This window comes from Notamacropus eugenii, chromosome 1 (assembly GCF_028372415.1).
Source record: "Notamacropus eugenii isolate mMacEug1 chromosome 1, mMacEug1.pri_v2, whole genome shotgun sequence".
Taxonomy (NCBI): domain Eukaryota; kingdom Metazoa; phylum Chordata; class Mammalia; order Diprotodontia; family Macropodidae; genus Notamacropus; species Notamacropus eugenii.
The window spans coordinates 229,748,192-229,772,762 of record NC_092872.1 but is presented as its reverse complement, the minus strand read 5'-3'; the positions used below and the strand labels follow the sequence as shown (position 1 = coordinate 229,772,762).

Here is a 24,571-nt window from a genome sequence, read left to right as displayed (position 1 = left end):
CACTGCCGATGACAGACAAGGGGCCAAACTCTTCAGCACATCATCTATGTCTATGTTGGAGATTGACACAGCTCCCCAGAATGGAGTGTGAGGACTAAGAGAAGCTGAGCCTTTGGGAATGAGAGGTCATTCCATGATGCTATCCCCACTCTGACCTCCTGTTCTGAACACCATGGGCCCTTGCTATATCAAAAGTCAAAGGATCATGGGATCTTGGGTCTAGAACTAGAAGGTTGCTCAGAGGCTATCTATTGAGTCCAGATCCCTTGTTCTGTTTTCTTTTTAAACTAAGTTTTATTTCTTTCAATAAACAAAATGCATTTTCTCTCCCTTCCACCTTCCTCCTCTTCCCCAGAAAAAAATTAAGGAAAGAAAGAAGGAAGGAAGGAAGGAAGAAAAAGAACTCTTGTAAGAAATACACATAGTCAAATAAAGCACATCCCCTCTCTGGCCACGTCCAAAGAATATATCTCATCCTTCCTCCTCAATCTATCACTTGTCTGTCAAGAGGTATGAGTCACATGCTCCATGATGGGTCCTCTGGAGTCCCATTCTAGAGCCTCCTTATTCTAAAGAGATGGCCTAGGGATCTTGAGATATGTTAACTTAGGGTTGTTAGGAGGTCACAGAGGTAATAAACATAACAGGCAGGATATGAATCCAGTCCTCTGACCCCAAAGTTAATTCTCTTTCTCCTGTACCAAGATGGAGAAGAAAATGGAGGCAAGGGACATTTCATTATGGGCTAGGCCCACTGCCTCATAATAAATAATCATAACTCACATGCATATCTTACTTTGATGATCACAAAGCACCTTCCTCTCAACCCCGTGAGGTCAGTAATATAAGTGTTATTATCTCCACTTTACAGATATGGAAACTGAGGCCCTGAGAAAGTAAAATACCTGTCCCACATGCACACAGCTAGCAAATGTCAGAGCCAGAACTAGAAACCCAGTCTCCTGACTCTAGGTGTAGCATTCTTTCTACTAAACCATGCCACCTTATTTCTTTTAGGTCCACTGTCTAACTCTAACTAGACCAAGCTTCATTATTTTTCTAGACCTTACATCTAATTTTCCTAGGGTTCATGACCCAGTACTTATCTTCATAGCAAAATTAAAAGCTAAAAGTCCATAATGCCCAGGAAGGAGAGAGCCCTGAAGCTAGATCTTCACCAGTCTTACTACCTCAGACCACAGATCCTCATCACCCTTACCCTAATACAAAGCCACAGTGTGTGCATGAAACTTAACTCCTTGACCTACCTAGAGCAAACACCCAGGAATTGGCCTCTCTTTATTTTTTCCCCTTCTTTTGCATCAGCCGTATTCTCCAGCCATCTCTGAAGAGTGAGAAGGAAATGGAGGAGCTGGTGAGCAGCCCAAAAATCTAAGATCTGAGCCCCTGGGACTGAAAAAAATACATCTGAGGTCAGAAAGCTGGGGTTTTTGTTGGCCTCTGGCCAACTTTAAGCCTTGTTTAGGAAGCCCCATCCAGGCCTGCTCCCAGCCCACAGCAACTCACAGCAGCAACCAATCAGGAAGACTTCATTGATAACAGGCCATATTTATATAACACTTTCCATGCTAAGACAGTTGTACAGGGCTTGGAGTCAGCATGAGCTATATGACTCTGAGTAAGTCACTTAGCTGATCTGAGTCTTGGTTTCCTCATCTGTAAAATGGGAGTGATTGAACTCATAGTCTCGGTTACAGGGCTATTATTGTGAAGAAAGCCTTTTATGCATGTTGGAGCATATTCTGAGTTGTTACAGTTGACAGAGCATTTCCTTCATGAGAACCATGTGAAGTAGGTGTTACAGGTATTATTATCCCTACTGTAGAGATAAGGAGGCTTGCCCATGGGAACCTAACTAGTAAGTGCTAGAAACAGGATTCTAACTCAGTGCTTTCAGTTTCAAGTTAGGTGACCTTTCCACTACACTGTACTGGTCTACTGTGTGCTGGGCACTGTGAGGGATAGAGAAGTATTAGACTGAGTTCCTGCCTTCAAGGAGCTTATTGTCTACATTTACACAAAACGAACATCTTAGGTAGTATACAGTAAGTGACAAATAGAAGCACAGTCAGGGAAGTGAGGAAGCTAGGCTGTGAGATGGGCAGCAGTAACAGTAGGGTTTGGAGTCATGAGTAGCTGGGGTGATTTGACTAGCTTCTCTTCTGGGCCTGGGCTGCCTATAGCCAGCCTGTAAGATCTGGAAGAAACCAGGTTTTCAATCCTAGTGAATTCAAACCAGCCCATCTATCAGAGAGGATCTTGGGAGGAGAGGCTGAGCACTAGGATCTGGGGAGGATTTATTAAGGGAACATAGTAGATTGGTTATAGCTGTTGGTGAGTTTTTGCCTTTCATCTCTGCAAGCCTGCTTGCTGATCATCAATCATGTAGAAAAAGTACCCAAGAGCATAAGTGGAGTGTGTGTGTATGTGTGTATGTGTGTGTGTGTGTGTGAGTGAATAAACATTTATTTAGTGCCTACTGTATACCAGGCACTGGGTTAAGTGTTGGGGATACAAAAAGAGGCAAAAGGCAGTCTCTGTCCTCAGGGGGCTCAAAGTCTAACAGGGGAGACAAGACAACAAGCAAACAAACATAAATATGTACCAAAAAGCTACATACGGAATAAACAGGAAGTTAATTAAAAGAGGGAAAGAGCTAAAATTTAGAGGTGCTGAAAAAGGCTTCCTATAAAAGATGGGGTTTTAGATAAGACTTGAAGGAAGTTAGGGAAGTCAGGAGGCACAGATGAGAAAGGATGAGTTACATAGCCAGAGACCATGCCCAGAGCTGAGACATGGGGTCTAATTTATGGAACAGCCAGGAGGCCAGCATCACTGGATTAAAGAGTATGCAATAGGGAGTAGAGTATAAGAGGCATGGAAATGTAGGAGGTGGTGAAGCTTTGAAGGGAGGTGTGTCTTGGGCAGTCTGTGTGAGCCCAGAACTGTGCAGGTGTCTAGCTCCTGAGTCTGGACACACATCTGACCCTTGAGGGAGCAGAGATATGTGTCAAAGGTTCAGCTTAGAGTTTCGTCTCTTGAACTTTCTTCCATGGTCATCAAAGGCCAACCACATGAGGACATAATACAGCAGTGGAGAACTTGCAGCCTCCACATAGCCTTCTAGGTCCTCAAGTTCAGCCCTTTGACCAAATCCAATCTTCATGAAATTTCCCCACCCCTGACACCATAGATAAAGATGTGCTTGCGTTAGGATGTCAGAAGAGTGAGAAATCAGTGTGGACAGAAGAGGTCCATAAAGGCTTCCTGAAGTAGGTGGGACTTGAGACAGAGCTTGATCGATGGTTAGGATTTAAGAGGCCAAGCATTCTAGGCTGGTAAAACAGAAAGTAAAAAAAAATGTGAAACTGAAAGACTTAGGGTTTATTCATAGGGCCCTAGAGCTGGAGCTAGCAGGAACTTCAGAGGACATTAGTCTTTGAATCCAGAGCCTCTTAACTCTAGAATCAGTGCTCTTTCCCCTATACCTTGGGGGTCATACAGGACATGGCTAGATCCATTTCCCAGTCTTACACTGGCCTAGGCAGCCCCCTCTCAGGCTATGACTGCTCTGTCTCCAGGAATGCACTTCTCAGCACAGATGCTACAAGGACTGCTGAGTTAGGGAGGACTTCCCTGGGCAGATATGTGCCCTTCAGGTAAACATTTTCCTCCCCATCATCTACAGTCCTGGAACCAGATCCCAGATAGGGGGAGAACAGCTAGATAATATATTTAAGCCAACGAAAATTAAAAGAGCAATCAAAACAATAAGAATCCTATGTGATCTAGAGACTGAAGAGAAGGTAAATGAAATATGTTCCCAGTACCCCTACCTATGGAGCAGCTGGGTGGCACAGTGGATGATAGAGCCCTGGGCCTGGAGCCAGAAAGACTGGAGTTCAAATCTGGCCTCTGACATTTACTAGCTATGTCACCCTAGACAAGTCATTTAACCCTGTTTGCCTTAGTTTCCTCTTCTATAAAATGAGCTGGAGAAGGAGAGGGCCAAGAAAACCCCAAATGGGGTCATGAAGAATCAGACACAACTGAACAGTAATAACCCTTACCGAAGCCACCAGCTTTAGTATCTTTTGATACTAAAGGAGCTTATAGCAGAAATGATGCTGAATCAAAAATCAGGAGGCCTGGGCTTTCATCATGGCTCTGAGGAGCTGTGTGGTCCTCAGGTAAGTCACTTCACTCACCCCTCTGAGCTTCATTGCCTTCATCTGTAAAAATGGTAAGCCGCCCCACATGCTACCCGCCTTTCTCTCTCTGGAGAGTTGGGAAAATCCAACAAGATAATAGATATGAAGATCTCCTAACTAGAAAGGTTATTGTATTCTAAAGCACAATAGCTAAAACAAAGACCAGTACTCATGGGACAGTGCCTACTGAGATCCATGCTTAGTCACATGGTCAAATTAGTGGAAACACCACTTAAATCACACGGGCTTTCATGATGGCAAACTTTGCCTCACAGGAAAGTTCTATTAGAAGTCTTCTAATGAAGAAACAAGAGCTCTGTTTCATTGAGAGCAGCTCTGAGCCAGAAATGCCAAGATGAAGGCACATTGTCATGACTTGTCCTCTCCATGATGTGGTAAGAGTCCTCCATTGTGGACCCTGCTGACATAGGTCAAAGCACGTCACTTCTCTACTTGAAACTCTTCTAAGTCTCACTGTTGTTTTACCAGACAAAACTCAAACTCCCGAGCCTGACATCAAAGGGTTTCCACAATCGGGCTCCAACTTTCTTGCTTCATTTCACTCTATTCCTCTCATGGACTCCATGTTCCTGCCAAACTGGATTACTGGCTGTTCCCTGATTTTACCCTGGCCTCTCCTGCCTGTGTGCCATTGCCCAGGACATCCCACGTTCCTGGACATGGGTGTCAGGTGGAACTTTTCCACCTATTGAAATCCTTTTCTTCCTGCAACTCCATGAGGCCTGCCTTGCACCTTCCAGATAAAAGGGACCTCTCCCTCCTTGACTCTTTCATCCATTTCCATTCAATCTTTCTGATGTATTTTTCACATTTAAACTTGTATCATAATTATTTGTATATGTGTCTAGCATTGCCACATTCTACCACTCTCTTCCTACTCTCCCCAACCCCCCCCATTAAATTACAAGCCCTTTGAGATCAGAGACTGCTTCATTTAACTTGTGTATCTCCAGCACCTAGCATAGTGAATTACATAACTTAATTCAACAAGCACTTATTCATTGGCTACCACGTGCCAGGCACTGTGGTAGGCAATGGGGATACACAGATAAAAATGAAAATCACTGCCTTCAGGGAGCTCACTTTACTCAGACACATTCAATAGGCGATTAGGACCAACTGGAGTTGGTTGAGGAGAACCACGTGATCAGATCAGCACTTAAGGAAAATTACTTTGACATTAGCATATTGGAAGGTGAAGAGTAGTGAAAAACATGAGGCAGGGTGCTGACCTCTTAGAAATCTAAAGCATTACTCAAGGTAAAAGATGAAGAAGACTTTAATGAACTAAGATGGCAGTAATAGTCTCAGAGGAGAGGAAGGGCTGCATGGCAGAGATGTTATGAACATATCAGTGGCAAAGTCTGGAAACTGATTGAATATTTGAGGTGAGAGAGAAAGAGGCTGAGGATAAAGATAAGATAATGAATCTAAGACAATGGAAGGATGGTGGTCTTTGCCTCAGAAACAGAAAGATTTGGAAGAGAGAAAGCTTTATGGGGAAAGGTAATGAGTTCAGTTTTAGACATATTGAATTTAAGATATCTCTGAGACTTCCAGTATGAAATGTCCAACAGGTAATTAGTGATGCAAGAATGAAGCTTGGGAAAGAGACAGGAGCAAGATAAATAGATCTGGGAATTTTCTGCCTAGAGTTAATAGTTAAACTCATGAGAGCTAATAAGGTTGCTGAGAGACTGTATATAGGGGCCCAGGATTTAACCTGATAGAAACTGTAACACATCACTTATGATTGTAAAATAAAAGAGCTAGCAAGAAATGATCTGCTAACTAGAATTATATACCAGATAGATCTATCTTTCATGGACTAACAGATAATAAATCCTTATATCACTAGTAGAGATCTCAAAATATTCTGGAAAACTCAGTTGAACTGAAACCATATCATTACTATAGACTGAACCATTGCCCATCATCACCTGCATAACATTGATCCATAAGAACTTTAAAATGATGTTTTAATATATGCTGCCATACCATACACTCACAAGTCTCCAAACTACAAGAAATGAAAATCTTTCTGAACAGAGACTTAGCAGAGGAATGCAGGAACAGAGTTAGATACCTATCATCCTCATTGTTCTGTCTGTGACTGGAATTGAATCCAAGGACACTTTCAATGAGCCTAGAGAGGAAAAGCTTATATCCTACCACTTAATCTGTTATAAAAAAGCAATGATTTTTATTGGCCTGGGAAATAGTACATGATTTATTAGACATAAAAATATACTAGCCGGAGAGTGACTTGTCCCAAGATGAGAGCATAATAATATCAGAGAAGATGAAAATGAGATGACAGCGATAATAATGATGATGAGATGAAGATTGCTGATATTTATATATCATTCTATAGCCTTTGGAGAAATAGCTTGGCATCATGGATTAAGCGCTAGCCTTGGGGTCAGAAAGATCTGGGTTCAAATCTTGTCTCTGATGCATACTGGCTGTGGGATGATAGGCAAGTCATTTAATCTGTCAGCTCCCCAGGCAAGTCTTTAAGATTATAAATTGCAGAGCAGGTACTGATCTACCTTAGATGAGAAGGTTTCTTCTCAGGAATTACTTCTACCAATGAGATCACAGATCCGGCAAGGGTGAGTGTATCTTTGATAAAGCCAAGGCTTACAAAGTGCATTGCAAGTGCTATCTCATGATGCTGATGGATCAATGAGGTAGGTGTGAGATACAGCATGGAAAAGTGCTTCATTAACTCTATAGCAGCATATAAACATAAGCTATACTTATAGATAGGTGGATTAAGCATTAATTAAACACATACCCTGTGCTAGGCACCAGAGAGACAAGTTTAAAACAAGACAATTCCTCTCTCAAGGAGCACTTACATTTCCTATTACATTCTAACAGGGAAGAGGAAACAGAAGGGAAGCTAAAAGCTGGGGGTGGGAATTACCTGTGAAGTGGAGGGAGGGAAAGGCAGGTATTGGGAATGTGGGGCAGTCCAGAAAGTGGAGTGAGCAGCATGGCTGGAGACCCCTCAAGAAATGGCGACCCTGGCCAAGGACTCAGCAATCTGGAGGGCAGGCTGAATGGTGGAGTCCTCCCAGGGGTGGGGGGGTGGTAAAATTACTGTTATTATTATCAGGTCCCTAGCACATACAGAACAGGCACAGAAGGTGAGATATTTCTGCCTCCATGAGGTTTATAGTTCAGAAGGTGACAAGATATACAAATGTGAAGAACTCACTACCCTCTATTGGGTAAATACAAACCCTATGGTACTGAGTTTAGAAGAATTAAAGATTATTATGAACAGGGAAGGATCATGAAGGATTCAGTGAGGAAGCTGGATCTGAACTTCCTATCCCCACCCTGACTTTGTCACTGCTATCAGTTAACGCAAGCCCCTTTCCTCAATAGGGTGATCCTCTCAGCTCTCCTGTGTGAGGAGGCCTGGCCAGCTCAGGGATAACAGTGCAAGGGGGCTTTCAGACAGACACAAGAGCAGGGCCTGGAGTAAGCAGCCCAGAGTCACTGCCTCATGACCACTTTAAAAAAAGAGAACTTACTGAAAACTTGCTGCCAAGGATTTGAAAACTGCCCCAGATGGCATTTTTCCTGCTGGGAGTTTGGCAGACAGGAAGGCTGTCATGAAAGCTGACCCCTGTGCCCTTCCCCCTACCCCACTGCACCCCTGCAGCTGTTCTGGCTTGAAAAGCCAGGGTGGGTGTTGCTTGGATTGTCTGATTGACTCCCTCCGTCTAAGCTCTTGGAGGGACAGCATGAAGAATTGTGGGATTGCTTCTTTACTTTCCCTGCCTCTCAACATTGGTTTCTGATGCAAAACAAGAATAACCCTTAATTGCTTCAAGATCAGTTTCCCCCCCGACCCTTTAGATTAAAAGAGACCTTTAGTGGGGCATCTTATAAGAAGCCCTGACTCTGTGCTGGAATGGATTTAAAATGGAAGAATATAAGCATGATAAGGGACCAGCAGAATCTCAGAGGTGGAAGGCCCCTCCATGACCATCTAGTCAAATTCAAATCCAAATTAATAATGAGAATAGCTAACATTCATATAGCATTTACTATGTGCCAGATACTGTGCTAAGTGCTGTATTTTTAAAAATATAATTTATTTAGTTTTCATCATCCACTTCCATAACATTTTTAGTTTTAAATTTTCTCCCTCTCCCCCCAAGATGGCATACAATCTGATGGAGGCTCTACTTATACCTTCATATTAAATATATTTTCACATTAGTCATGATGTAAAGAAGAATTAGAACCAATGGGAGAAACCATGCGAAAGAATAAACAAAAGAAAAGGAAAGGAAAGCAAACAGTGTACTTCCATCTGCATTCAGACCCCAAAGTTCTTTTTCTGGATGTGGATGGCATTTTCCATCACGAGTCTTTTTGGAATTGTTTTAGGTCCTTGCATTGCTGAGAAAGGCTAAGTCTATCAAAGTCAGTCATCACATGATGTGGCTGTTACTGTGTCCCTGCTCACTTCACTCAGCATCAGTTCATAGAAGTCTTTCCAGGTTTTTCTGAAGTCTGCCTGCTCATCATTTCCCATAACTCAATAGTATTCCATTACATTCATATACCACAACTTGTTCAGTCATTCCCCAACTGATGAATATCCCTTCAATTTCCAACTCTTTGCCATCACAAAAAGAGCTGCTATGCCCAATTTTATTGCCCTTTGGGCATAGTTCCAAATTGCATTAATTGGTAGCAGCGACAAATTCAGGGTGGGGACAGGAAGTTCAGATGCAGCTTCCTCACTGAATCCTTCATGATGGTTGGATCAGTCACAACTACACCAACAATGTACTAGTGTTCCAACTTTTCCCACATCTTCTCCAACATTTATCATGTTCTTGTTTCGTCATGTGAGGCAATCTGACAGGTATGATGTGGTACCTCAGAGTCATTTTGATTTGCATTTGTCTAATCAATAGTGATTTAGAGCATTTTTTCATGATTATAGATAGCTTTAATTTCTTCCTCTGAAAACTACCTATTTATACTCTTTGAGCATTTATGAACTGGGGAATGACTTGTATTCTTATAAATTTGACTCAGTTCTCTATATATTTTAGAAATAAGACCTTTATCAGAGGTACCAGTTATAAAAATTATCTCCCAGCTTTATGTTTCCCTTCTAATCTTGGTTTCATTGGCTTTGTTTCTGCAAAAACTTTTCAATTTAAGGTAATCAAAATCATCCATTTTGCATTTCATAATGTTCTCTATCTGTTGTTTGGTCGTAAATTTTTTCCTTTTCCAAAAATCTAACAGGGAAACTATTCCTTGCTTTCCTAGTTTGCTTGTAGTATCAGTCTTTATATCTAAATCATGTACCCATTTTGACTTTATCTTGGTCCTATTTTCTCCCCTGTTTATATTTTTCTCTATCCTTTCTCCCTTTCCCTCCTCACTAGAGCTTTGCTTTGGACCACAGCCTCCCTTTGCACTTTCTTTTATTAGCCCCATCCTTTTTCTTTCCCTTTTCCCCTCCTACTTCCTATTGGGTAGGTTAGATTTCTATATCTAACTGATTATGTTATTCCCTCTTTGAGTCAAATCTGATGAGAATAATGTTCAAACAATGCTCATCTCCCTCCCTTCTTTCCCTCTAGTGTAATAGGTTTTTGTGCCTTTTCATGTGATGTAATTTACCCTTGTCTGCCTCCTCCTTTCCTCTTCTCCCAGTACAATCCCTTTTTACCACTTGATTATATTTTTTATCATTATATCAAAGTCAACTTACACCCATGCTCTCTGTCTATATATGCCCCTTTTAAATGTTGTAATAACAGTACAATTCTCAAGAGTTACGTGTCATTTTCCCTTGTGGGGATGTAAATAGTTTGCTCTTATTAATATAATAACATGTTTTTTCTTTCCTGTTGACTTCTTATGCCTCTCTTGAGTCTTGTATTTGGAGATCAAATTTTCTATTGAGCTCTGGTCTTTTCATCAGGAAGATTTGGAAGTCCCTATTTTGTTGAATGACCATCTCCTCCCCTGAAAGATTATGCTCAATTTTGCTGGGTAAGCAAGCACTATACTATTATGATTTCATTTGATCCTCATGACAACCTTGAGAAGTAGATGCTCTTATTATCCCCATTTTATAGATGAGGAAACTGAGGCAAACGGAGGTTAAGTGACTTGGCCAGGGTCACACAGCTAGAAAGTTTGAGGCCATATTTGAATTCAGACCTTCATGACTCCAGACCTAGAGCTGTACTCAGTGTGTCACTCTCTACAACATTTACAATCATCATCCAACCTCTGCTTAAAGACACTACCTCCCAAGGCAGGTCATTCCATTTTGGGCCAGCTCTAATTGCTTTGAACTTTTTCGTATATCAAACTGAAATCTGCCTTTTGTCAGCTTCCACTCAAAACTCTCAGTTCTGCTCTCTGGGGCCAAGCAGAGCAAGCAATGCTCAGAAAATGACACCAAGTCCCCATTAATTCTCCTAGATCCTTCAATTAATCCTCCAATGGCACAGTCTCCATCCTACTCATAACACTGGTCACCTTCCCCATGATCCAGACTAAAACTGTGGGATCCAGAGCTGAACGTAAAGAGTTCAGATAAGATCTGACCAGAGCAAAGTATGCAAATGAACCAGGGCCTTCCTCAGTCTGGAACCTGGGCTTCACTCCATGTAGCCTTAAGGCTCCATTTGCTTGGGTGCTTGGGTGTGAGGCTACTAGTTGAGGATTCTGGATTTCATAACTGGTGCTAATGTGTTCTACCACTGGGGATATATTTGTAGACAACTCTTTCCTTGTTCTTACACTTATGCTAAATCTAGCTATGGCTCTGGTTTGAGAAAGGGGGTACCCAAAAAGAGAGGCTTGACTGCAGCAAAGACACTAAGAATGAGAGTGAAGTGACACATCAAGCTACCAAGGGATGGTCAGATGGACATCAAGCCTAAACAGCATCTTTCTCATGCTGTTCTCTAGGGTCAAACAGAAGAACCTAACCTCTCCTTCTGACAGTCCTTCAGATATTTGAACACAACTATTGGTCCCCTGCTGAGTCTTCTTTTCTCCAAGCTAAACATATCCACTTCCTTCGACAGAGACTCATGTGGCTCAGACACAAGGTCCTTCACCCACTTGTTATTCTCCTGAAAACCATTCCCCTCTTAGCCCAAGATCAAATGAGATTCGTTGGCTTCCAAAATACACTTACAGACTCATGTTGAACTTAGAGTCCACTGAAAACCTCAGAGTATTTTTAGAACAACAGTTATTTGTTCATGCCCCCGCATCTGATACATAGGAAATATATTCTATATCCAAGTGAAAAACTTTATATTTAATCCTACTGAATTTCTTCTCATTAGATTCCATTCAGTGTTCTCCAGCCTGTCAAGATCTTTTAGTCCTGTCATTGACTTGTGTTGGCTATCTCACCCAGCTTTGTGTTATTTACAAAATTTGATGATTACGCCATCTTTGGTTTTATCCAAATTATTGATAAACAATTTCAACAGCACAAGGCCAAACACAGATCCCTGGGGTGTTCTACTGGAGACCTCCTGTCACATTGATATTGAATCATTAACAGCAAATTTTTGATGCTGGCCATCCAGTCAGTTCTGAATCCAGAGGACTGTATTACCACCTAGTCCATAACTCTCCATCTTTTTCACAATAACAATATGAGATACTATTAATTAAAAACTTTGCTAAAATTGACGTAAACTATATCCCCAGCATTCTCCTCATCTATTAAATTAGCAATCTTGTCTAACAGGGTTAGTCTAGAATGGCCTGTTCTAGATAAAGCCATGCTAGTTTTTTGCAATCACTACTTCCCTTTCTAGACATTCAATCATCATATCTTTAATAATCCATTCCAGAATTTTTCCAGGAATCAGAGTCAAGCTCATTGACTTATAGTTTGCAGATTCTTCTTTTTTGGGGAAAATCTGGACATTTGACTCCAATCTTATGGTACTTTTCCTGCCTCATTGATCTTTCAAATATCACTAATGATAGCCCAGCGATCACATCTGTCAGTTCTTTCAAGGACTAGAGGAGATAGTTCACTCAGGTGTGGTAAATGACTCCATTTAGGGTAACTAGGCATTCTTTTGCTGTTTTCTTATTTATTCCAAGGTCTCTCTTAAATCACCTCAGACCTAGATTACTGTAAAAATTTCACTAGGACACTGACTTCTGTTTCCTCATATCTCCAGGCCTATCTCCTCAACAAAATTGTGAAGAAAGAATGGGTTTGTATTTGACATTCCTTGTCTTCCCTTTCTACACATCTCTCTCTTTTCCAGACACTACCATCAACAAGAAACCTTGTTTGGAGGAAGGAGAAAAGGAGAAAGAAAGCAGGTAGTCATTCCTAAGCCAGAGACTCGTTTAGAATAGAGGTTGGAAAAGAAAGGTTGGTTTTTGCCAAGCAGAAAAATAAACATATCTCTCTGTATCTGTCTGTCTGTCTCTCTCCCCCTCTCCCTCTCTCCCTCTCTCCTTTTCCTCTCCCTCTATGTCTCTGTCTCTCTCCTTCTACTGCTTTCACTTTTTCAAATGTAAGGTTTTGACTTGTTCTGTTTCGTCCCAGGGGGCAGAACCAGGTAGAAATTGCAAAGAGGTAAATTAGGCTAAGATCAGGAAAAACTTCCCACCATTTAGATGCCCCAAAGTAGAATGAGCTGTCTTGGAAGAGAGTGGGCTCCCTCTCACAGGCTATATTGTAGAAGAGATTCCTAGGATTTCTATAAAGGCAGGAATTGGACTGATAAACCACTGAGATTCCTTCCAGCTTTAAAAACTCTTCATTTTTTTTACAGTGTATCAGACAATGCATCAGAGCACATGTTCCAAGCTTTGTGGAATATGTGTGTGTGTGTGTGTGTGTGTGTGTATAAACATGCCTAAAGTAGAGGCAGTGAGAGAAGGGTGGGTGCCAAGAGGTAAAGAGGATCCACAGTGTCAGTATATCAGTCAATCTGTGGGTGCCTCTCCATCACAATCCCTCTTCCCAGAGTGGGTTGCAACACTCTGAAAGAGAAGCAACTGCTAACATGGCTTTAGAGTCCCAATTCTCCAGTCTACATTTTTCTTATCTATGATGGGACTGGACTCTGTGATATTTAAGGTCTCTTCCAGCTTTTCTTAGTCTCTGATAACCACATGTTCTCAGTTACTGCAGCTCAAACAAAGCACCCAGGCAGCATGGTAAAATATAGGAAGTAGAGCAACAATTAGCACTTTTTTGTGTTTCACAAAATGAAACAAGGGCATGCAGCCCAAAAAGTGTCCTAAAATCAACTTTTTAAAAACAAAATTCAGTTATGGTTGGGTGTTTCTGGTTTTTTTTCTTTTTTTTCAGAAAGGGTAGAGAGGGAAGAAGGCAAAGATTCCAAGATCCAGTAAGGATGCTCTGCCACATGGAAGGGAAAAGGGAACAAACTCTGCAGTGTAGTCACCAGGGGAAAAAGCATCAACCCTCTGGAAGTATCCTATTTTAACTAATTATCCTTGCTAATCAGATAGGAAGTCGCATTATTTTTATGTTGCCGAAGCAGCATACCTGCCATCAGAATTCTCTAAATTCAGAGCCCTGCAGCAAGGTCATGGTCACCCTGCCTTCATCATGACTTATTGGAAGGTACAGTTAACTTTGGATGTTGGGTTTATAACCTCCTCGGGGATCATCTTTAAAAATTCTCTCAAATGCCATTGTATGTTCCCTTCCGTCTTGGCCTGGGAAATTAACTTTTTCCCACTTTCCTCGTGATAACATAGACTATTCCAGCTTTGGTTCTTGCTTATCTTGTCTTCTACTGTTGGCACAGGACTGCCACATGGGCTCTGATGGCAGTTTTTCAGGAGCAGGGGTGGCGACATCTTATTGGCTTCACTGAACACCTGGCTGCTCCCCTCCCTCCAAAGGCAAATACATTGCAAAGCTGACCTCAGACACAAAGGTAACATTGGAGGCCATCTAAGTATGCTGCCCCATTTGTGACAGACATGGAGCATTCAGCAGGATGATGCTAACTAGAGGAGGCAGAGGAAAACACCAGGGAATGGCACTTATGGTAACAGATGGCCTAGCAGCCCCACTTTCACCCAAATCATTAAGTCCCTTTAAGGAAGTAACAGGTCACACAGGTGAACTAGGCAGCTTCCGGGCTCAGGTGTTGCTATAGGACTACTCCCTGGCCCTTCTGATATTGGGGCTAGTGGGCCATGCTAGTTGGCGGACTAAATGCCATTGCTGACTGAAGGCAGCATCATCGATGCCTCATGAGGGAACTACAGGATGTATTGGAAAATCCACCACCATCAAAGCTGGCAATAATTTTGCCAGCTTCAACAGTGATGCAGTTCAGGAGTGTAATACACAAAGCATTTACCAGGGACGGAACCAGGCTCTCTAATGGGATGAAGTCATCCTCTGACTAATTCCATGAAAAACCAAAGGGCTCTCTCTAGTAGAAATGTGCCTGAGTGAAGGTAACTGGGTCCCCATGGGGGCTTGTCTAATGAAACACCTAGATTAAATGACACTTTTTCTCCTGCCTTGAGAAGCAAGACCTCTTGTATCTCAGTTATGTATGGTCCACCAGAGTCAGCACAGAAGAGCTGATGCAGGGAGGTGAGGCCACCTCCAAATGATACTTAGGGAGGTTGTTCTTAGACTGTGGGTCAATTGCCCCATCTGGGGTCTCTAGAGAAACAGAAGGGCATCCCACAGCCTCAGATCTCTTCTTTAGTCATAAATCAGTCAGCCAGCCAGCCATTCTTGCCTATCAAGTGGAGGTACCCCAACAATCAAGGACTTCAGGACTAAGCCTTCATGATCTCGTGGGCTTCTTGCCATTTCTCAGACTTCACCTAGATATCACAGAAGAAAGTCTCCAGTTAACCTTGGTCCATACTGATTGAGATTGAAACAATGGTTGGGCATTCCTGATATCTGATCTGATGACCTACAAGCCCTTTCCTCTATAGATACAAGTGGGAGAACTTTAGGTGGCTCCAGATCTCCCTAACTCCCTTCTATTCTCATTGGTGCTCAGAATTGTGTGGTTGAGATGTCATGAGTTACACTTCACTTGATGAACTAGAAAGATTATATTTGAGGCAGGAGACACTGTCACCAATCCATCCATCCCCGAAGACTTCCAGACCTGCTCTCCCTAGGGTCAAGCCTGACTCAGGGCTTCTAACCAGTACTAAGAGTTCCCAAGAGGGAATCTTGGGACCAGGAACTCACATCCCATCAGAGTATCTGCACTCAATTAAGTGGCCTGGAGTCTCAACCTCTGGGTCATAGGACCAGGAGTCACAGAGTTGTGAGACCATAGATTTAGACCACAGAACTAGAAATGAAATGACAGAAATCATCTAGTCCAACCCTTTCATTTTATAGACGAGGAAACTGAGACACAAAGGGGTTGGGACTTGTTCAAAGTGACACAGGTAGCAGATTCAAGCATATTAAAATACAGGACATAACCTTTTAGATTGTCATTTATGTTCTCCCTTATGGTAGCTTATAAGCATTATTTTTTTAAGGACAGAGGTCAGAGTATACCTGGACAATGCACTGCTTTATTCAGTCCACCCTGGCAAAGGCATCTAGTTCACCAGAGTATGATTTAAGCTGGCACAGGGAGCACCACCTATTGGGCAAGATTGGAAAGTGCTAATTCAGCAGGGTTGAGTTCTTGGGTTGTATCTTGGGAAAATGGGAGTGTTAGGATGGAATGCTCAGTATGAAACTGGGAATATGTCAGACAGGGCTGACAAATTGGTTGCTTTTGCTAAACTGATTTTCCCCTTTTTTTTGTTAAAAGAGACGGGCTATTGTGGGGGTGGTGGCAGTAGTGAATATATTCTGAAATGAAGGTTATATCAAAACAAAATAAAAATATGATTTTTTTTTAAGTATAGGACCTTGAAAGGTAGGTAAAATTTAAACCAGGGGGATGAGTACCAGTCAATATAAAAGGGGTTACTTATTACTGCAAGACTCGTGTGAACCTCTAAAGTCTCCCAAGCAAAGGAGATGGAGTGCTGGGCTTGGAGTCAGGGAGACCCAAGTTTGAATAAAGCCTATCTACCAGAAACTTACTTGCTGTGTAACAGTGGACCAGTCACTTAATTTCTCTGTGCCTTAGTTCCCTCATTTCTAAAATGAGAGAATGATGGTCCTTTCAGCTCTGTATTTATGATTTTTTGAACTTCTGGTGGCTTTCCATCACAGACAAATCCCAAGACTTAAACACTTAGCCTACCTAAGCCTGAGGTTTTAACAGCTCATGTGGCACTTAAAGCCCTTTGCAACCTGGCCCTTCTATCCTTATTGAATATTACTACCCCCCCCCCCCCCCCCCCCGCCATGCACTGTAGGGAGGGAACAGGCACCTACTGTGTGCTAAGCACTTTAGAAATATCTCTTTTTATCTTTAAAACAATCTTGTGGGATGGGTGCTATTATTATCTCACTTTACAGTTGAGGAAACTGAGGCAGACAGAAGTTAAGTGACTTGCCCAGCTAGTAAGTATCTGAGGTCAGATTTGAAATATTTGAGCTCAGGTCTTCCTAATTCCAGACCTAGGGCTCTATGCACTATAACATCTAGCTGCCTCTAAGCCACAATGGCCTTCCTATTCCTCCAATTAGTACCCAGAGAAGTTGGAGCCAATGTTGGTGGTCTCACAAGCCATTCTGGAGGCCATTGATGTTCATTTTTGGCAAGCTCCAAGCAACCCAGAAACCCTGTGAGCCCTTGTAAGTAAGAGGCACTTAGGAGCTAGAGGACAAAGCCATCAGTCTCTTTCCAATTACCCAGGTGCAAAGCTAACTGCAGTCACCTGTTTCAATGCAGATGTTTCACTGATCCCTGCTCCAGAAGGCCCAGGGAGACACCTATCTGAGCCACAATGGTTGTAGCAACAAAAGACCTAGGCAGACCTAATGTGAAATGTGTTAGTCTTTCCTGCAAGGCCTAAGTGGGCATTTTCTGGCACGGCTTGGGCATAAGCTCTACTGAATTCTTTCCTGATCTCTATAGTTTTTTCTTGAGCATCTCCCATCTTTAGGAGTCCAGCATATTTGTACTGATTTGGGTTCAAGAAAGCTGCTCAGAGTTGCAATGAGATTTTCCATCTCCCTTCGTTCCAGACCCAGAAATGGCCCCTGAGGGAGCCATACCCATATGCATACACCTAAGGGTTGGTGATACCTGAGAGGCATAAAGTCCTGGAGGAAAACATAGGCCCAGATCCCAAAGACAGAAATTCCTGAGAGACTCTGGCAGACAGAGTATTCCAAGAAATAGAGATATTAAAAGTCCTCAGAGTCAGTGGGGTGAAGGAAGAAGACAGGGTAAATAGGCCAGATTCTCCCTGTTCTGTCTGCTTTCCCTTCCTACATTATCCCCCTTATTCCCCAAGCCATCTTCCCCGCCCCCCCCCCCACTCTTTCACACACTCCCCCCACCCCATGCATCCCATAGTCCTGGAAGTATTCTCATGCCTAATTCTAAAGTTTTAGTTGTTCTAGGAATCTCTCTCTGTTTTTTTTTTCCTTCTTCTTTTGCAATCTCCAAGAAACTTGATCTGCCAGATGGGTGGGAGAGATTATTGTTTTGTGTCTGACATCTGGATTTCATTAGTGGCTTCAAGCATGCTGAATCAGGAATGGTTGCTTCCCCAGGGACAAGAAGGACTTTAAACCCTTGGAGTGGCCCAGGACCTTCTTCTGAAACTCTCCTCTAACACCCCCTCCCCACCCCAACATACATACGTGCACATTCTCACACATACAAACGTGGACTACAGGTGCGTGTACGTGTGTGTGTGGGGGGGAGAGTATAATTCTAAACCCCAAAGGATGCCTCCCTGGAAAGAGTAAACAAGCTCGGAAAGATGGCTGGCCAAGGAGGGGGCAGGCGAGCAGGCGGGACTGCTGGGCCAGAGACTCCCCTCCCCCTTCCTTGCTCAGGGAGTTTGGGCATCCTGCCATCTGGCCACTGGCCCCACCCGACTGAGGACTTGGCTGGGGATGGGGGTGGAGGGTGGAGGGAGAGCCCTGGCAGCGGGATGTGGGGTCTGGGTAAAAGTTGCTGACACCCCACCCCCTGCACCCTAACCCTGGGGACTCGGATTCCGACAGGAACAAAATAACAAGGTAGACATTGAGGAAGTGGTTGAGGGGTAAGCCTTGGGTTGAGGAAAAAGAGATCCAATTCTAAGCCGTGCTCTGCCACTAACTAGTTGTATGATCTTGGTTGTCACAGCCTTACTGAGCTTCTAACTGGTAATACTTAGAATTGCCCTGACTACCTTAGCAATGACCTGCCCAAGGGGACACAGTAAATGCATACACAGCAGCCTTCTCTCTAGACCAAATTGCCTCTTTCCTTCTAAAAAGTAGAACAACTGTGCTCCAGAGGCTGTTCCCCAGTCACAGAAGCCTCCTGTAAAAGCAGAGAACTACAATTTACCCAGTGAGACAACTGTCAGACTCTGCTTCCCATCCCTTCCTGTCTACACTAAGCCACCCAGACAGAATCATCCAGGCCCACAAATCCAAGGGCACAGTGCCTGGTGAGAAGGCCAGTGGTGTAAGTCTTAATGCAGCAGAGGACACAGCAGCATCCCGCGACCAAGGAGCGGGGAGAAAACATTGCATCCCTGATGCCTCAACCCTCTGGTGTGCACTCAAACAAATATTTTCATATTGGGACGCCTCCTCAGTTCCAAAAAATTCTTTCTCTGAAACCATCCTTCTTGCCACACAGCTGCCCCTCCTCCCTCCCAAAATCATGAGTGTAGCAATTCGATTTGAGGTTTTAAGGGGTTTCCTATCCCACCCCCTGTGCTATGTCTTTTCTCATCTTTTGAAAAGCACAGTATCTTCCATAGGCAGAGTGACCATGTTTCCTGGTCCAAAATTCAGAAAATTTGGTCTGAGAAAGGATTATTTTTTGAGGTGTATCCATGAAATCAGGGAACTTGCTTAAGCTTTGATCTTAGTGTACAGTGTGTTGTTTGCAGTTTGGAATCTCCATCATCCTACTGTTCCATGTGGATGCTTTACGTGACTCCCAGAGACTCCCAGTGCATACCTAGCTATAGGAGGAATATAAAATGGAATAGAAGACCATGTGTCCTCTTGAGCAATCACAATGGTACTTCAGTCTGTCATTAGCAAACTTTTGTGGCCTCTGTGTTTTTATTCTAATATTTACTGACTCAATTCATTCAGGTCCTGTTTCCTAAATAATTGGGATTCACAGGACATTGCCCCAACTTCTGGGGACAACTAGACCAGAATATCTGGAAAAAGACCTGCCTCAAAAAGCCCAGAAGGCATGGCTGTATCCATAGGGAATGCAGTGTGAATTCAAGGACAATAGCTGCAGTGTTTCACATCAAGACGCCTCTGCCTGGAGTTAAGTTGTCCCCAGCCCCTCAAGCCACTCCCCAAGGGTCTTACATTGTGCCTCACCTCTAGCTTTCTCTTCATGTACACACCCATGGAATGAAGACTTCACACACACACACACACACACACACACACACAGAGAAACACACACATTCACACACACACATAGACACTCCTATTTAACGTCAAAGATCCTCACACTCTGGTACTCTGTGAGGACAACTTGTTCAGATCAAAATGCTCCAGTTGTGGTTACCAAGGCCCCTGCTCCCTCTGTATACTGAAGCTGTCTAAGTTACAAGCTGGCTCGCCAAGTATTAGGAAGAGCCAGCTGTTCGCAGGTTGAGCAAGATTCTGAAATGCAGATGTCAGAGAAGGAGCCTTTGATGTCTCAGACTCCCAGGCAGCTTACATTTGAAATGAGGCTATAAAACCAACCCACCCCCATAATCTTGCTGTACCCCTAGACAGTTGCCACCCTGAAATGCAAAAGGAACTGAACAACTGTGTAAAAAAAAAGGCAGCTGCTCTTTGCAAGACCTACACCCAGTCAAATCATCTTCACCAGTGATACGGTAAATTCATTCAGGAATCCTGATAGCGTGCATGCACAGGTGTGTCTAGCCTACCTCACATAAACACACAAGGGCACATGCACACTCTACACTAGCACTTAAGTCCACCCCAGGCTGAGTCCTGGTTTAACACCCTGAGTATTTGCATCTCCTCACTCCCTTATTATTTGAGTTAGCTCTGCCCATGGTGTGTTTCAGTAACTCCAATGGGTTTTTTTAGGTGCATGGGGCTGCATTTACGTAGCTTACAGTCAAAGTCCAAACACTGGTCCTCACTGGTGTGGGTCAAATAATATATTCAGTCTTTGGAAGAAATACAGGGGAGCCTTTGGTTATTCCCTGGGCTCAGAATGGTCTCAGCCACACTCACCAAGTGCTCAATAGTAGCCAGAGCCAGTACAGTGATGGAAACTGCAAACTTTGGCTGTTTCTTCAGAAGTTTCACTTTAGCCAGGCCTCACTAGCCCCTGTTGACATTAGCTAGAGTTTAGCCAGATTCAAACTTTACATTGCAGTGTGTCCAGTCAAGTGTGCAAGTGTGCAAGACTATAAAGTGTTGTCTTTAGCACCCTCCCACCCCAACTTTCATGCCCTCTTACACCCACTTCGGGCACCCAATAGCCTTTGACTGCTTAGGACCATTTGTCTGCTTCCAACAGCAGCCAGCTCTCCCCAGCCAGTGCTTGAGGCTCTGGAACCCTCTTTGCCCTACCTTCTTTTCAGTCATAAAGCTGGAAAGAAGTCAATAAACTAATTCACACTAATGTATTAATGCCTGATAATGATGCAACCATATTACTCCAACCAGGGAAATTTGTATTTTCATAGGGATTCTCTAATGATACAATGCCCTGTAAACAGAAGAAGCTCAATAATTATTTGAAGTTGTGAGGGGGGTGGAGTAGAGCATTTAAGACACTACCACTTGGGGAGGGAGACTCTCAAACAACTTTTAACAATTGTTTGTTGAATGAAAATATTTAATTGTTTTTTATGTGCCAAGGATATTATGCTAAGTGTTGAGAGAAATTGCAAAGGTTTATATAAGATACTTTCCTTGCCCTTCTATACAAATAACTATAATACGACATAAAACATGATGAGAGAAAAGAGGAGAGACAAAGCACTATTAGTTCTGGGAAGGAAGCTAGCACTTCTGGCTGGGATATCAGTTAAGGTTTCATGAAGCAGGAGGTGTATTACCTGGGTCTGATCTCTATAATAAGTAAAGAAGAAGGCAGAGATAGCACATGGCATAAAGACTGGGCCTAGGTCAAGAGGATCTGGGTTTAGGTCTTGCCATTCTGGTTGCCTTTGGGACAAATCACTTGGGCAAGCTGCCCCAGGGAACCCTAAAGGGGATGAATTGCAAAGCAAAGGCTGATCTGCCTTGTGGGGGGTTTGGTTAGTTTTCTCATTGGGCATTACTTCCATGGATAGGTCCTTCCAGTATTTTGGAGGGGATCAAATGAGATGATGTATGGACATCCCTTTGCAAACTTGAAGCACTATTCAAATGCTAGTTATTCTTACGATATCACAAATCAGAACTAAAAAGAAAAAAAAAGAGGTCAAGGGAATAAAGGATATTTCAGATGCTATGACCAGTGGCTACAAAACCAGGAGAGCTTAGGATGTGAACACAGTCCAACAAATGGTAGCTAACAGCAAGGCAGGGAAGGGTTTTGAGTAAAGAAATGACAAGAGCTGGTCTGTGAATGAGGAAGAGGAAACTAATGGTACTAGGAACAATAGATTGGAGTAGGGAGACTGCAGGTAGGAAGACCGAGAAGTGTACTAGAATGTAAAAATACCATGGAGACAGTTGTCTATCCCACCTACATACAAGATTAAGCGCATTAGCCCACCTGGGGATGCCCATGCCTCAGCTAGAGCCCACCTGTCATCACTACCATCCCAGTTATGTCTAACTTGGAGACACTAAGCAGTACACTGAGGAGTCCACACCATCCACTACTGCTACAGGGTTTTTGAAGCAAGAACAGGTACTTTGTATCCTCTTTCTCCTTCCCTTCTGCTGCCTCAGAATCAGAACTGGAATATGGCTTAATAGCCCTCCAGTGTTCCTGACTCCTTCTTCACATTGGCTGGCTCCGTTGTCTGCCAGCATCAGGACATCTGACTATGAAAACAACAACCAAATTTTAAAAACCATCACAAGTTGTCTGGATGCTGACAGGCAGCATAGCCAGGTGGCCATTTTTGGCAAAGTGGTGTTGCCATTCTGGAAAGAGACCTATCGAAAAACCTGGGCTGCAATTCTAGCTCTGCCACTAACTTACTGTGTGACCTTGGACTGATTCCTCCTGGGATCAGTTTCATCATGGCTACAGTGAAATACTGGAGCTAAATGATGCCTAAGTTCTCATCAGCTCTAATAACCCCTGAGTCTGATTCTGTTTTCTTCTCACTGATTCCCCTCGCCTCTAAAGTTCTGTTTAGAAGGGGATGGGTGTGTGGCATATAGCTCATGGTTTAAGTACTTTATATTACTTCTGTCCTGTCTGTATGTTCAGTATTATTCTGGATATCCAGTTCTTTTCTCCTCCAACAGACTGCCAGCACCTTAAAGAGTTATGTATTTTATTTCTATATTCTCCAAAGTACTTGGCAAAAAGCTGGGCCTGTTGGAGAGTTAATAAAAACCAAACAGATAGTTGCTTATGTCCTCTCTCCCTCCCAATGAGAAAAGAAGAGAGCAGGGATTAAGCAGCTCCAGAGCCACATGAGAAGTGGGCATGGAAATCACCACTGAAAGTTTTGCACATGATTAATATTTGCTGAATTGACTTAGCTGTTCATTTTAATTAATAGCTATTGATTAATAATATTAATTCATGTTTCATTGGTGCTAATAAGAGGAGTTTGCACTCTCTGAGCTACATGGATTGAATACAGAAGGAGGAACTCAGCAGGTGCTGCCACTGATCCCTCTACCCCTAAAATAGACAATCCACTTGGGGATAACGGGGAGTTGATTAGATCTTTGTGAACAGATGTTCTTTACATGCCGCTTCCATCACTGATTTAGTAGCCCCTGGTGGATGAGAACTCTGCTTCTCATCTACCTGTCACAATGGACCCTGGCCAAAGTCAAGGTCAAGGTCTCTCTATGGGCTTGTGAGATGGGGTAGGAGGGCTTCTCAGATGGGCAGACCCATAGCTGAAGCCAGGAGTGAGGAATAAGAAGAGGCAAAATCCCCAGACCAACTCTTACAACAAAGTGATCTCAACACCTATGGATTCAGCTAAAAAGATTGTTGAGGTGCTGAGCTGTACAAAAAGGGACCAAATGACCTCGCTCTGGTGTGGGGCAGTCTCCATGCTCAGCTCCAGGATCCAGTATCAAAGGCAAAGACCCTCTTATTCCCTCCTAGTCTACTTCATTTGCAATGGATGGAAGGACACTTAGACTATCAAAGAACTGAGGAGGGAGGATAGTGAATTTAATTCCATGGCACTTCGGAGACTCCCAAGCACCCCCTTGCCTCTTTCCCTTTTGTTCCATGGTAGAAAGGCGTTTTCCTATCCCAGGAAGCTTTCTTTTCCCTGCTGCATCTGAGGCAAGCTTCCTTGGCTTACAGCCCAGCCCTTTCCCTAGAGGACTAGCCTTCCTGAGCCTTGGAGACCCTCTGGTTCTCACAGGATTCCCCAGAAAGTGGCTGCAGGATAGAAGAGGCAGGGAGGTAAGGCAGCTGAGGTATAAGGGGAACACGGCAACCAAGCACATCTGGATTCCTGGCAGCTGCCCCACATTCCTTCCCTGTGACTGAGAGGAGGCGGGGGCCTTGGGAGAGTGGTGAGGAGGCTGTGCTGCTTGCCAGCTTCCCTTCCCACCAGGGCCTGGACCCCCTGGCCAGGCCAAATGGAAACCTGAGCCAACAGGAAACCTGGCCATGGATCTTTCAGGGGTAAAGGGGAAAAAAGAGGCCAGAGAAGGCTTTGGAAAAAATCTCCCCATCACCTTTCTCCTAGGTTCAGGGAACTTAGAATCTCAGTCTCAAGTCTTCCAACTGGGACAAATTTACTAGTAGGGGCCCTTTCCTGGCCTTCTTGGCCAGGACCTTGAGACTAGGAATCCCAGCATTCAAACCTGTAAACTTCTCCCTTTCTCTCCAGAGAGTTGCAGTAGAACACTTGCCAATTCCACCCAGTATCAAACTGGAAATGGGGCATGCAATTGTCTTTACACCAACCTGACACACCTGCCAACTTCTTTCTTAAGATAGGAAGGAAGAAAGAAAGGAAGGAAGGAAGGAAGGAAGGAAGGAAGGAAGGAA

The 24,571-nt window shown here is 43.4% G+C and overlaps 1 protein-coding gene across 2 annotated transcripts in view; it reads right to left on the bottom strand.

The window, feature by feature from the left end:
* Positions 1 to 24,571, bottom strand: part of ZCCHC24 (zinc finger CCHC-type containing 24) — a 142,152-nt gene that overhangs the window by 100,322 nt on the left and 17,259 nt on the right. The window lies entirely within an intron of this gene.